The sequence below is a fragment of the Wyeomyia smithii genome, chromosome 1 (genome assembly GCF_029784165.1).
Source record: "Wyeomyia smithii strain HCP4-BCI-WySm-NY-G18 chromosome 1, ASM2978416v1, whole genome shotgun sequence".
Classification (NCBI taxonomy): Eukaryota; Metazoa; Arthropoda; class Insecta; order Diptera; family Culicidae; genus Wyeomyia; species Wyeomyia smithii.
In genome coordinates, this window is record NC_073694.1 from 138,114,926 (window position 1) to 138,127,624 (window position 12,699).

The following is a 12,699-nucleotide window of genomic DNA, read 5'->3' on the forward strand; positions in this document are numbered from 1 at the left end:
GTAAAGCAATCACTGCGAAAAATAAAGGTATGAAAGTGTTCAAAAGGGCCGAATGTCGTATATCACTCGGCTAAGTTCGACTAGCTGAGCATTTTCTGCATGTGTGTGTGTGTGTGTGTAACGCTCTCCCAATCTCACTCGATTTTCTCAGAGATGGCTGGACCGATTTCAATGAAATTAATTGCAAATGAAAGGTCTAGTTGCCCCATAAGAACCTTTTGAATTTTATTGTAATCTGATTTCTAGTTCAAAGGTTATGTATTTAAAATATAAAAATCACGAAACATCAATATCTCAGAAACTGCACAACCGATTTGAACAAAATTGGTTTCAAATGAACGGGCTACCTAAGAAACCCTTAACTTTTGAATTTTATGAAGATTTAACATGTGGTTCAGAAGTTATGAAAAGAAACGTGTTCTGGAGACTATTTAATCTCACTCATGTTTCTCAGAGATGGCTGGACCGATTTTCATAAAATCAGTGTCATATGGAAGGTCTTGTTGTTCCATAAGACCCTATTGATTTTTTTGCAATCGGACTATGACTTTGCCTGTTATGTTTAAAAATGTGAAATCTAGCTATGAAAAAAAACATATTCCGAAGACTACTTGGACTCATTCACTTTTCTCAGAGATGGTTGACCCGATTTCCATAGAATTAGTATCAAATGAAAGGTCTAGCTGCCTCATAACACCCTATTGAATTTAACTGTAATCGGACTGTAACTTCATCTGTAATGTATCGAAATGTGAAAATCACGAAAATTCATTATCTTAGAAACTACACAAGCGATATGAACAATATTGATATCAGATGAACGGGCTAGTTAAGGGTTAACTGATGAATTATGATTGAACACGTGGTTTACAAGTTTGGCTGCCATATACGTTCCCTTTTCATTTGATTGTAATCGAACTTAAGCAACCGTTTTGTTTTAATTTGCAAAACAACGAAAGTCTATTATCTCAAGTATTACAAGACTTTTTTGAACATAACTAGTGTCCTACAAACGAGTCATCTCTCAAACTTACAAATAACAAACTTCATAACAATTTGATATGCTGTTCAAAAGTTTTGGAAAGAAAAGAAATTCAAAGACTATTCAACACTATACCGTGCTGGATCGAAACCCGTACAGTATCGAAATCCGTACACCTTAATGTTTTTCGTTAGTTTTAAGCATTATAAAAATGAAAATTCAATTTTATAATGCTTAAAACTGACAAAAAACATCAAGTTGTACGGATTTCGATACTGTACGGGTTTCGATCCAGCACGGTACCTGCTTTGATCAGTATAAATGGCCTCAACATGATTTAAATGTGGTATCGTACTTCTGAACGTTCCCGGTATCGCTCGTGATTAAATTGTTCGAAATTAAGAGTCATTTCTTTTATTTCGCTATTTCTTAAACACTAACATTACGTCGAATTTCATATTTTGTACTTTAATTACAACATCAATATTTTAGAACCCAAAGAGTGAATATACCCCTTTATTGGATTTAAGCATTCATGTAAATCTATTTTTACAAATTATAAGTTTGAATGAGAATAGCTGAGTCTGATAGCTAGGTGGATTAATTTAGGTTTATTGAAATCATTGGCAACATTCGTTCCCAAATTACAGACCGTACCGGACTTGGAGCCGAACCGGAACGAAACCAAACGAACTGCACCCTAAACGGACCGCAACAGAACAATAAAAATATCGCACGCTAGCCTGGAGGGCTCCCAAGCTGCACACATTGTTGCAATGAAGCAAATGCAACTCTCAATGCAGCATTCAAAGATTGTAATAATTCGCATCCGTTACTTTTATTCAACTTGTTAATAACCGAAAAAGCGCAAGAGGTGGAGCCTATATGCAACTAACAGTGCTATGTTAAATCATCATCTGCATCGATAGCCGCTGCAGTATAAAAAGAAAAGAGAGGAGAAATAAAATTTAGTTTGTTTACCTTTACTCACATTATGCTTTGGTGATGGTGTCGCGAAGTTTCATATAACTACAAATATATCGAAATTTTTCTCTACTTACGCTTCTGATAGGTATGTAATTCTACCTGCGATTCGAAATTTACCGCACAAAAAAATGTTTTTACTTCGTAATCATTCACGCGCCTTTTATAAAGTGTCGTAAAAGAAATTTCATGATTCAAACTCGCCAAATTATAAACAATGTTTTGGGAAACGATAGTTCAGAATACCTTGCTCAGTGGATATGCAGTGCTAATCATGCGAAATATGGAATGATAAAACCATATTTCAACAATAACCATTCATCATTCATTTATACTAAAGATGGCTGTTTACTGTGTGGTAATTTTAGCAAATATATGGTTTAACAAGATGTTGCTATACATTTTCATTACTAGTTTGCTTTCCTTAGAAGAAAACATTTTTGAAACAACAATATGCAACATCATGTGACATTATCGTTATTTAAAAGCATCATGAAATATGCAGTTGGAAATAGATTGCAGAAAACTATTGAGCAATTTCTAGTGTTCAGATACGAGAATGATACACGTAAATAACAAAATGTTGCTCAATTCTTTTAAATTTCTTTAGAGTAACCGGAAAAGTTTCTTGCAGCGTTGAAAAAGTTTTAAAACAACAAATATTGAGTAGTCTCATTTGAAAACATATTGCAAGTGATGCTTGGGCATCACTTGCAATATGTCCCGATCAACTAGATTATTAGTTGAGAAAATTCGTTATCGATATTGTTTTTGGCACATATTGCATGTTGTAGGATAAGTACAACGATACACCGTGCCCCAGTTCCTCGACTCAATCGGGAATCGAACCCGAAATCACAACCGTGTGGGAGAGCTAGCCGACCGACATCGCTAACCACAGAACCACGAGGACCAGGCTCGTTCCGATTTTCAATCAGACCGGACAAGACCAAAATCCAGACCTAACCTTCCGTTCCGATATCGAGCACTTTAACACTTGTGTACCCGACCCCTCCGCAGCCGAAAAAATGAAAATTCTTTTACCTGCCATTCCACGAGATTTGAACTGATTTTGATCGAACCTTTTTGAAAAGATCACAAATTTATCATAGTTTTTAGGACAGTAGAAGACATTTCGAAATTTTCCGTTGTTCCGGATTTATCGAGGGGAACCGTGGGGTAAGTACCCTTCCAGAGACACAGGCTAGAATAAAAATGGTAGCGAAACCTTGCTTGCGACTTATCAAACTTTAAGTTTTTGCAAAGCAACACTGTTGGCGATCGGTATTTGGCCGTATAAGGAATTGCATTCAAATCTCTTATGTTGAATTCAATTCACTCTCCCAAGGATGGGAAAAATCGTTCAAGCGATAATTAATCAGTAGTCCAAACTGATTCTCTATCGCTTCCGATAATTTCAAAAGGATATGTGGTGAAAAATTTTCACTCGCGATTACTTTGATTTGTTTGTTTCGTTTCGCTCTTTCGATTTTTTTTCACACGTGCAGCACGCACAAACTGAGAAGCTAATTTCCTTTCTTTGAAATAATTAAACAAGAATGAAAGCTGGATGTTCTACGGGGTGTTGTCTTCTAGAAATAAGAATTAAGATACTGGTATTGTGGCCGGGACGCATCAAACAGATTTCCAGAAAGCATGTATTCAAGTATATTACATGCAAGCTTTCATGTAATATAGAGTGGTGAACGGCTTCGGCAGTGGTTTTCTTCGGCAGGTTCCTGCATAAGATCGCTGTAGAAAACCACTGACGAAGCCGTTCGCTACCCTACATGGAATACATGCAAGACTGAGATTTGAATTGCCTTATAGTTTATAGGTTTCAACCAAGAAATACATTAGAGAATTATCGATTATCGAGTTTGATACTCTCTATACTTTATACTTTATGAGTCCAATTTTATTGCATTGTGAGACAAATCTTTAGAGTGTGGCATCATTTTATGTCGTTGATTCAATGTTGAATGTATTGCAAAAATTGCAGCTTAAAACTATTGAACTGAAAAAAATCGGTGAGAGAATTTTCGTCTTCAGGAAACGAAAATTTTCACTATTGATTCTCCTGAAATTATCATTAACGATTCTTTTTTATTTCTGTAACTAAGCAGCCGTATCATTGTTGATAAATGAAAATTAACAAAACGATTCCATGCGATAAAAAATCGGAAGTGATTCTCCGAGTGAGTGATTTTTTCCATCTTTGCTCTCCCGTTTCGAAAATTTTCTCTTAGTGCCAGAAAGTCAGTTATTCCTGAAAAAAAATTTTTTTTGAGAGAACAGATCTCGACGTATCATGCATATCTGATATATTTGGCATCAAGAATTTTATTCAAAAGCAGGGCTGATGAGGGCTGGTCAAGTTGGTAAAAAAGTGACTTTAGTGACCTTTTTTCGGAAAAAAGTAACTTTAGTGACTTTTTGATGAAAAAAGTGACTTTTGAGTGACCAGCTTAAAAAAAGTGACCAAGTCACTAAAAAGTGACCAACTTGCAGCCCTGCATGTTTTTGCGTGCCAATGAAACAATTGGTCATTTTTATTATCGAGCAGTAAGCGTATTCTTACTTTCCTTGACGGCCACATCAGCCAATTGATTGAAGTGCAGTGCATTCTACATGGACATCAATTAAACATTAAAGTACCCTCGATTGTCTGCGGAGCTCACCCGATGGAGGAAAGTACTGCCCAATTGTGCCAGCCAATCGGTCAATCTATTTATTTGCAATGGTCGTAACTCCGCTGGGATAGCGATTCAATCTCCCATCACGTGGAACAGCGGGTGAAGACCGTATGAGTATTAGTCGTAGCAAGAATTGTTGTTCTTCAACCACACAGTGTTGGCCAATATCAATCAAGCTGTCGCCTATGGGAGGGCAAATCAACCAATTTACATGTAATTCAGCCGAAAAACCTCCCAGCCAGTGAATTTTGATTGGTTTGTCACTGTTGGGTACAACAGATATCCCTACAACTGGTTGCTGTAAGTGATTGACTCGGGCAGTAAGGAATCCTCTAGTTTGAGTATGGTGACAATGTAGTAGTGAAATACGTATGCAAAGGCTGCCTAATCAATTGTTATGTTCTAGATCGCAAGTTTCGAACTAATTCCGCTCAATGATAATTCGGAAAGCATAAGGCATTGATTATTCGGGAAATACGTTTAACTAGCCTAAAGTAGATTATCGGTTCATCAATTTCACTACTAGCGTAAACAGTAGAGAGCGTGTATTACCAGTGAACTCCTGTCCAAAGCGCGTACAAAAATTATATAATTGATGAGTGTTCCCGATCAGAAAGAAAAAAAAATACAAAAATATAACAGAAGTTGTTAGTTTGTTACGGGAAAAACCTTACAGGCTGTGTTTTTATTTTAATCCCGTTAGGTGTTAAAATAACATAAATTATAACAGAAATGATTCTACTAGTATCAAACACATATCAAAATTTGTTACTAATGTATCAGCTTTCTAACAAAATAAGATAGTATATAGAACAGTATAATAACAAACATTGTTAGAAACAACAGGTTTTGATAAAAACGAAAAACTAGTTAGACTTGTTTCAGAACTACTTCATTTCAGGTTTTGTTATTATAACTCATTCAGATTCAATTTTGTTATCAAAATTAAATAGATGAATACAAAATTGTATCAAAATATGTTATTTGTATCTCGCGTTGATAGAATTTTGTAATTTTTTAGTTATGCTCTTATGATCGGGTTAGTATTAGTTCAGCTGAAATGTCTTCCAGTGCTATTTGTTCTGTGATTGTCTTTAGTCGGTGTAATATTTGACACTTTAATCCTGTCGTTTTAAAAGGTGTCTAATACACACACAAAAAATCCTGTCGTTGGGGGTGTCCCCTATGCTTTCATGATAATGTTCAGGTCTTGATTTAATCTGTTCCACAAAATCAGTGCTGCAAAGTTTCGACACTGCAAACGAAAGTGACAAAAACCGCTTTTTCACTGTCTCAAGTTGAAACGACCTTCAGCGTCAGCGGTGTCAATTTTCAGTGAATGTCCGGTCATTGAAAGAAATGAGATGTCCGATTGAATATCGAAATTATTTGATTTGAGCCAATTCATTGCATGAAGTCGATGAACTATATAATCATCTACATTTCCAACCGCTTAAACATCGCTGAAGTAACACAGCGTGTGCGGAATTACAGGAATGCTGCTATCAATGTCAACTGATTGGAGCTGAAAGTCTCTTTCATTCCCAGCTCGTTCGTTGAAAGTTGAAATTCATGACAGTGAAGGTTTGCAGCGCTGCTCAAAATTAAACCCGCCTATATGAGAGCTTAAATGATTGGATATATACAATGTTGATTAATTTCGTGATACGTTATTGTGATTTCATTGAAAATTAATCAAAAGTTTCAAGATCAAATTTCTGTAAGGCAGCTGTTTACTGTTGTATCCTCTATTCTACTATCTTTTTTAATAGGTCGACTAATATTTGCTCCCATGAGTCTGGACCAAATTAATGCCTGGGAGCTTTTTTATAAAGTTCGTGACAACCTTTTTTTCTATGCCAATTTAGTGACCTGCTGTTAGCATGTAATCAAAGCTGATATCTTCAAGCAAAACATGACGATACCGACAACGGTACCAAAATAAGCCATATTGAGTGTCGGTCACTCACTGTCTATCAATGTCGCAGAATACCAGATTTCTCTTCGTGTGGAACCAAGGGGAACAAACCTTATTGCTTATTTTAAAATCCGTAGCCATATCGTAACGTAACACGAAAAGTGTCAAGCATTTTTTGTATTGTAGAATACAATACATTTGATAGTCAATTCTCTTTTTCAAGAATCAAAAATACGACTTTACTAACGTTGTTATATCTGTAAAAAACAACTTCTTAAAGCTGTTTTTTTTTGTTCCGCCCATTTCCAAACTCATCGGTTTCTACGTAGATTTCGAAGTTTTCGTTTTTTTTTCAGGCGTCATGTATCCCTCACATAAAAAGTTACTCCAGTGTATGTTGACTCGCAAACAAAACTAGAAATGGGCCATTTCAATTATATTTCACCAGCCAATGTAAAATTGCTCAAAATAAAAAACCCGGAAGTGTTTCGTCACTAACGCTGAATGTTGATGAGTGTTTTATTTCACCTACTAACAATGACCTTTGTTATGCAACTTTATTTTGCCTAGCGTGATATGCAAGAGATCTCTTGCTAAGTGTCTCTAGCAGTAGCTAGTGAATTCGAATTATTCGATAATTAAAACAGGGTCTAATATTTAAACTGAAACATATAGGTAAGCATATTTCGTACTACATTTTAACACTCCAATGACTGCCGTAAACCAAAATAAAAGTTTTTTTTTTTTTGAAAATACATTTTGCTACCTTGATAGATTCAGCATTTTTGTCTAAATTTTGAACCAAAAATTTTCCGAATGATATTCGTATAAATGCAATCCTTGCTTAAAACCAGAAACCTCTCTAAAAATAGTGTACGATTTTTGAGTGCAGAATACTCATCGGATAACTAATAACAAGCCAATCTAATCAACATTTTACATCGATTGAACAGTTCCTGCATCAGAAGCGCAAATATTTATCCAACCTCTTCTCACGCCTTTGTAATACAGAGAAGGGTCGCCTACAGACTACATGAAGAACGCATGTTTTTCTTTTTGACACACATTATCGAACACACAGTTCTGCCTCTCACCATCATCTTCTTCAAGGCCTCTTGGCTTCTTATCACTAACGGGTATCTCCCACGATTTTTTGTTCTCGGTTTTCGGTCCAGCTTCGGTTGCTTCACAGTTACCACATGTAGAACACACAACATTTGCGTACTTTCTTGATTCTATTCTGTTTTCGAAGGAGAAATCTGAACTATCTTGCCTAATTTGGGATATGCAACCAGAAGATTTTAACCAAGTAATAACCTTGTCCCTCATGTGGATCAGTAAATTATTTTGTTGTTATTTTAATTATCATCAAACTCTGCTCACTGCACTTGGCATGCGGACAGAACTCACCTTCGGCTAGTAACTCGAAAACCCGGCTCTTTGAACCAATATGAAGCTCCGATTTTGCCACCCACTCCAAAACAGTCGATCTTTCAAGGTACACTCTACTCAACCCGATTCGGATAGAACAATTTTTCCTAGCTCTAAGGTTTGGTACCGATTTTTCACTTTTCACCACTTAAGCTGGTGCAGACACTTTGGAAGAAAAAGCTGCCGGGAAACTCCAACCCAAACTCATCCGCTCGAATGTCAACCGCCGACTGAAGCTAAAGTGAACTCGATTCGTTCGAGACCGTGCCGTGTACACTACCATACAGACCGATCGAACTCTCCTGCTGGCTCTTGTTGGCGCGGTTTGGCTATTGTAGATGCTACGCTCGTGGTGTCCGTGAAAATGTGAGTAAAAGGCGTTTGTGTATACACATATCGTATAATGGACTGTATTTACACACATTGGAATGAGAATCGGCAGGAGTGGAGTGCAGAACCGGCTGGGATAGACTGGGCCCGGGATACAGTGGGACGAAAAAAAAAATCAGACGACGTTGCAGCTCGCTCAGGAAAGGTGAAATGAAGAAATGAAGCAAGTTAATAAATAATTGTATGTTATTATTTATAGATCGATTATCATAAAGAGTTTACTAAAAGCTTTTAAATTGTAACTGTCATACAAAGTTGATTTTTTTTTTTAAATAATATCAACCAAAGCTTAGGGTTGTGACCAATGATGCATACCGGTCTCTGTAGGTATATAACGCACTTTGTTATTTTTATGAAAATAACAAAGCGTATCACGTAGGAGGTGACCTCGAAATTTTGAACAAAGTTGCGTTTAAACATTCGGAGTTTGTGAATAAAACTTTCAGTTTGCTTATAACTTGTGGGATACAACTCTATTCCTATAAACATATCACCTACGCAGAAGGTCAATTGCATTCGGATAGTAATTGCAACATGAAGGAGGCAGGCGCCATAAGAATACAGTTTACATTGTATGAAAATCCATCTAGCCACACAAACACACAGAAAAGTGCTACATACTGTGGTGGGCGGTAAATGCTTTTTTCACTTTCCATTTCTCTCGCCGTTCACCTTTTCCACGCGGTAGCATAAACGTTAGCTGATGACGTCTAGAGAGACCATTCATGCATTTCCATTGCCAATGACCAAGCGTCCGCTTTACAGTTTTCGTCTTCCTCGTTGAGTCAGGATTTCAACCAAGCTCTGTTAGAATCTCCAGTACAGTGTGGTGCCGATTTACTCAGCTCTCGGTTTAGTGTCGGTCTTGTCATCGACATAAACATCAAATGAAACATAACTTCAATCTAAACTGCGGATGATGCACTTTGCAATTTTTTCGTCGGTTAGGACAGTGCGTGATTTGGCAAAATTGTTTTTATGTTACTATCAACAACATCCAATATAAAATAACAAGCATTACATTTCGAAATTAAGCCATTGTTCCGCAAAAGTTGATTACTCAATTCATGGATGAAATTTTTACGTGAAGCAATGGACAACTAACATAACACACGTGGACGTTACATCAATATCGGCAAATATACTGTATCCTGTCAGCTCGTAAAATGGTCTATAAGTGTTAAATACCCATATTGCTAACATCAGGGCCGGTTTTAGGCGCTGGGGTGCCCAGGGCAGATATTTTCGTGGGGCCTTCTTTTTGAGGCAAGAAAATTTTAAATTTTGGAATGACAACGCTTCGCTGAAAGCTGACGAGCGAAAAAAAATAAAACGTCTCCACTTTGTCTTCACGTCCGGCCCAGGACTAGGGGGGACCCTTGTGTCGGAAGGCCCGGGGTATTTACCCCCCCCCCTAAAATCTGGGCCTAGCTAACATCAAAGGAAAAGGTGTAGAAGATGAGTTGTGAGTAAAGTCGGTGAGCTAATTAGAATCTTTTGTAAGTGTGTATATTTTTAAATTTTGAATGCACATAGTTAAATTCTAGCAAAACTAAATGTTTCAAAACTGTACATTGCAGTCGTCCTCAAATGATGTTATTTTCCTAAACCAACACGTCTGACGATAAGAAAATTGAAGCACTTATCATTTCATAAATTCAGTGGCGACGACTTTCAGTTTTAAGTTTTCCACGTTCCAATCAATGTATCTATAATTTTTCCAACAATAACTCTAGAATATTGTTCACAGAATAACTTGCTTATTTTAAAGCCCAGTAATGCAACTTCCCAGTTTATTTTTTTCTATTGAAGAAATTTTTATCTCAACATTTCAAGCTTCCATTTTACCAAAGTTCAACGGTTTATGTTGAACTCTGGTCACCTCAGTTCTTTTTGGCAGTAGCACCGGCAATTGTGACGGTAGTCGGCATTATCGCATTGCTCTTATTCATTGGTATTAAACGTGTTGGTATTTCATACACCGCTGACTAGCCGTTCGTATAGCATCTTGTTTCATCCAATTCTGAATCAGAGCGTTGAAACCACGTGCATTATGATTCAGCTTGAATAAAAAAACTGCTTTCACCCAAACTCAACAAACGCACATTAAACGGAACACAACAGTACAGGAGCAGCAGTTTTTGGCGGCTCTTATGATACACATTTAGATACTGTGTTTACGGTGAAAACGATACCCGATATTATATCATTGAGCGCTACGGCTGACATGTTATTATGTCATCGTGTAAAAACGTATACAAGACAACCACGTGCCAAATTCTACTCAAACCGATCCACGGCCAGATAAGAAAACTGTCACTGTTTCATTTCGACCCAAACAGTATTCATTATGTAACATCATTTTAAACAATGTAGCTATAATCGTACCGTCGAGCCGACTACAATCACTGTTCAATGCACTCTACGAACAAGTTTCGATATTCACTTTAAAAAAGTATAAACTACCAACCGATCGACTCCAAAGCTCGCTTTGCGGAACCCGTAACTATTGCACTAATATATACTACCTTCTTGTTATCAAAGTTACTAAAAAGTGTCTCCTTTTTGAGACTGTCTGTCCTTTATAAGGGTAGTCTTCTGAATGATCGATTTTCTCCCTTTTTAGTCAACGAGTCTACATAGTTCCGCCTGAGGATTAGGGTCGTTATTCTCTTCCATATTTATGCTGCTATGTGTGCACCAATACATACGATATCAATGACGTCATGCTATCTCTCCGTTTTACCTAACAAGGATGCTGGAGATGCTTCTCCTCCTTTTTTCTCTTTTTGGTATCATAAACAGTTGTATGTGAACCCACTGCCCACACAAACATGCACAGCTAATGGTTCGATGTAGCTGCTCTCCTTTTACACGAGCACGTGCTACGAAACGAGACTTCAGTCGGTATGAACACGAACAAGTAATGTACGTAAACGTAACCTGTCTACTTAATCCCTCAACAGGATGAAAGTCGCTTCCATCCGATGTAAAATGTGCAGCAATGTATGATCTTTGGCATCCAATATATTTATCGTTTATACATACATGCCCCTAACCTAAGGAAGCACGAAATGAAGCACGTTTTATTCCTCTAATACAAATATTACTTTCGTCCTGAACATGTTCCACCAGTTCAAGTGACGTAAATTCCGAAGCAATATACGTCATCGATAAGTTTCATAATGTTGCTTCAGTTGATTCACTGAATATTAGTTAACTATATCAAGTGTTGTTCAGCATGTCGGTTGACGAAATAAATACATAAGCAAATTACTTGTCACATACAGTAATGCCAATATTTTCAATTACCACAGACTATAACGAAACGTTGTTACATGTGACGCAAGTCCAGTCGAACGATATCAGTAAAAATACCTGGAAAAACATGATGCAATATGCGTATGACTGGGGTTAAATTCCTTGTGCTTCGCATCGCACGTTGTTTTACAGACACACCCACTGCAAAAAAGTCATTGTCCCTCAAACGACCTCCATAGGAGAATGTTGCCAATTGTACTCACATACTCACCAAAATGCGAGTTCGCAATATGAATTTACCGCTAAGTAAATCAGCTGCTAGTGAGCCTCAAAAACGGTATTTGCTAAGGAGAGACATCTGGCTTCTTACTCTTCTTCCTCACCCACCTCGATGATCCCTGTTGTATTTTTCGTAAGTGATGCCATTCACTCGAAAATACTTGAATGTTTTGATGCTTTCATCAGCATTAAGCACAATTCCTCCTGCAGGCGATTGATTTACCATCTGAGGGTTACCGGAGAATCTGCATATTTAATATCCTTAAAATCAAACGTGTTACCATCAAAAAATTATGATTCATTCATTGACCCATATGAATTGTACTCTCCGCACAAGCAATATGCCTGAACAGGTATGTTCCAAACTTTACCCAGACCGGATTCAAAAGTAAAAATAAGCTTACACTACACTATTTACACACTTAGATTTTATTGCCGAGAACGTCAATACTTGCTGGTCTACGGTAAATCGATATATTTGCTGTATGTTCGTCGATATATACGGCTAACATTCGTTAAAAACTTCGCCGAGCTCAATCAGCTGTTCGGAAGTTTCCCGAGATAAATTAAGTGTGTACTTCCGATATTGAGCAGCGGTATGCTGTTCTTATGCTTCACGTGTAATACGTGTATCAACTCCTTGCGCACTTTTAGATCTTTTGGTAATTGATATAAGTGATTATCCAAGTCGGATCTCTTACTTCGCCCGTATTTGTACGCTTTGTACTTTATTTTGAATGTTCACTTGAAAATATTCT

General features: G+C 37.2%; 1 protein-coding gene across 3 annotated transcripts in view; it reads right to left on the bottom strand.

Annotated features, from left to right (window-relative positions):
* The window catches only part of LOC129718839 (facilitated trehalose transporter Tret1), a 43,008-nt gene extending 32,011 nt beyond the window's left edge, over positions 1–10,997 (bottom strand). Inside the window, exon 1 of one of the 3 annotated variants that reach the window (XM_055669957.1) lies at positions 10,872–10,997. The gene's annotated coding sequence lies outside the window, so the exon portion shown is untranslated. Of the gene's footprint in view, positions 1–7,990; positions 8,381–10,789 lie in introns of those variants that run through there. The other 2 variants (XM_055669958.1, XM_055669956.1) reach the window with 2 other exon arrangements.
* Positions 10,998–12,699: the final 1,702 nt, after the last annotated feature.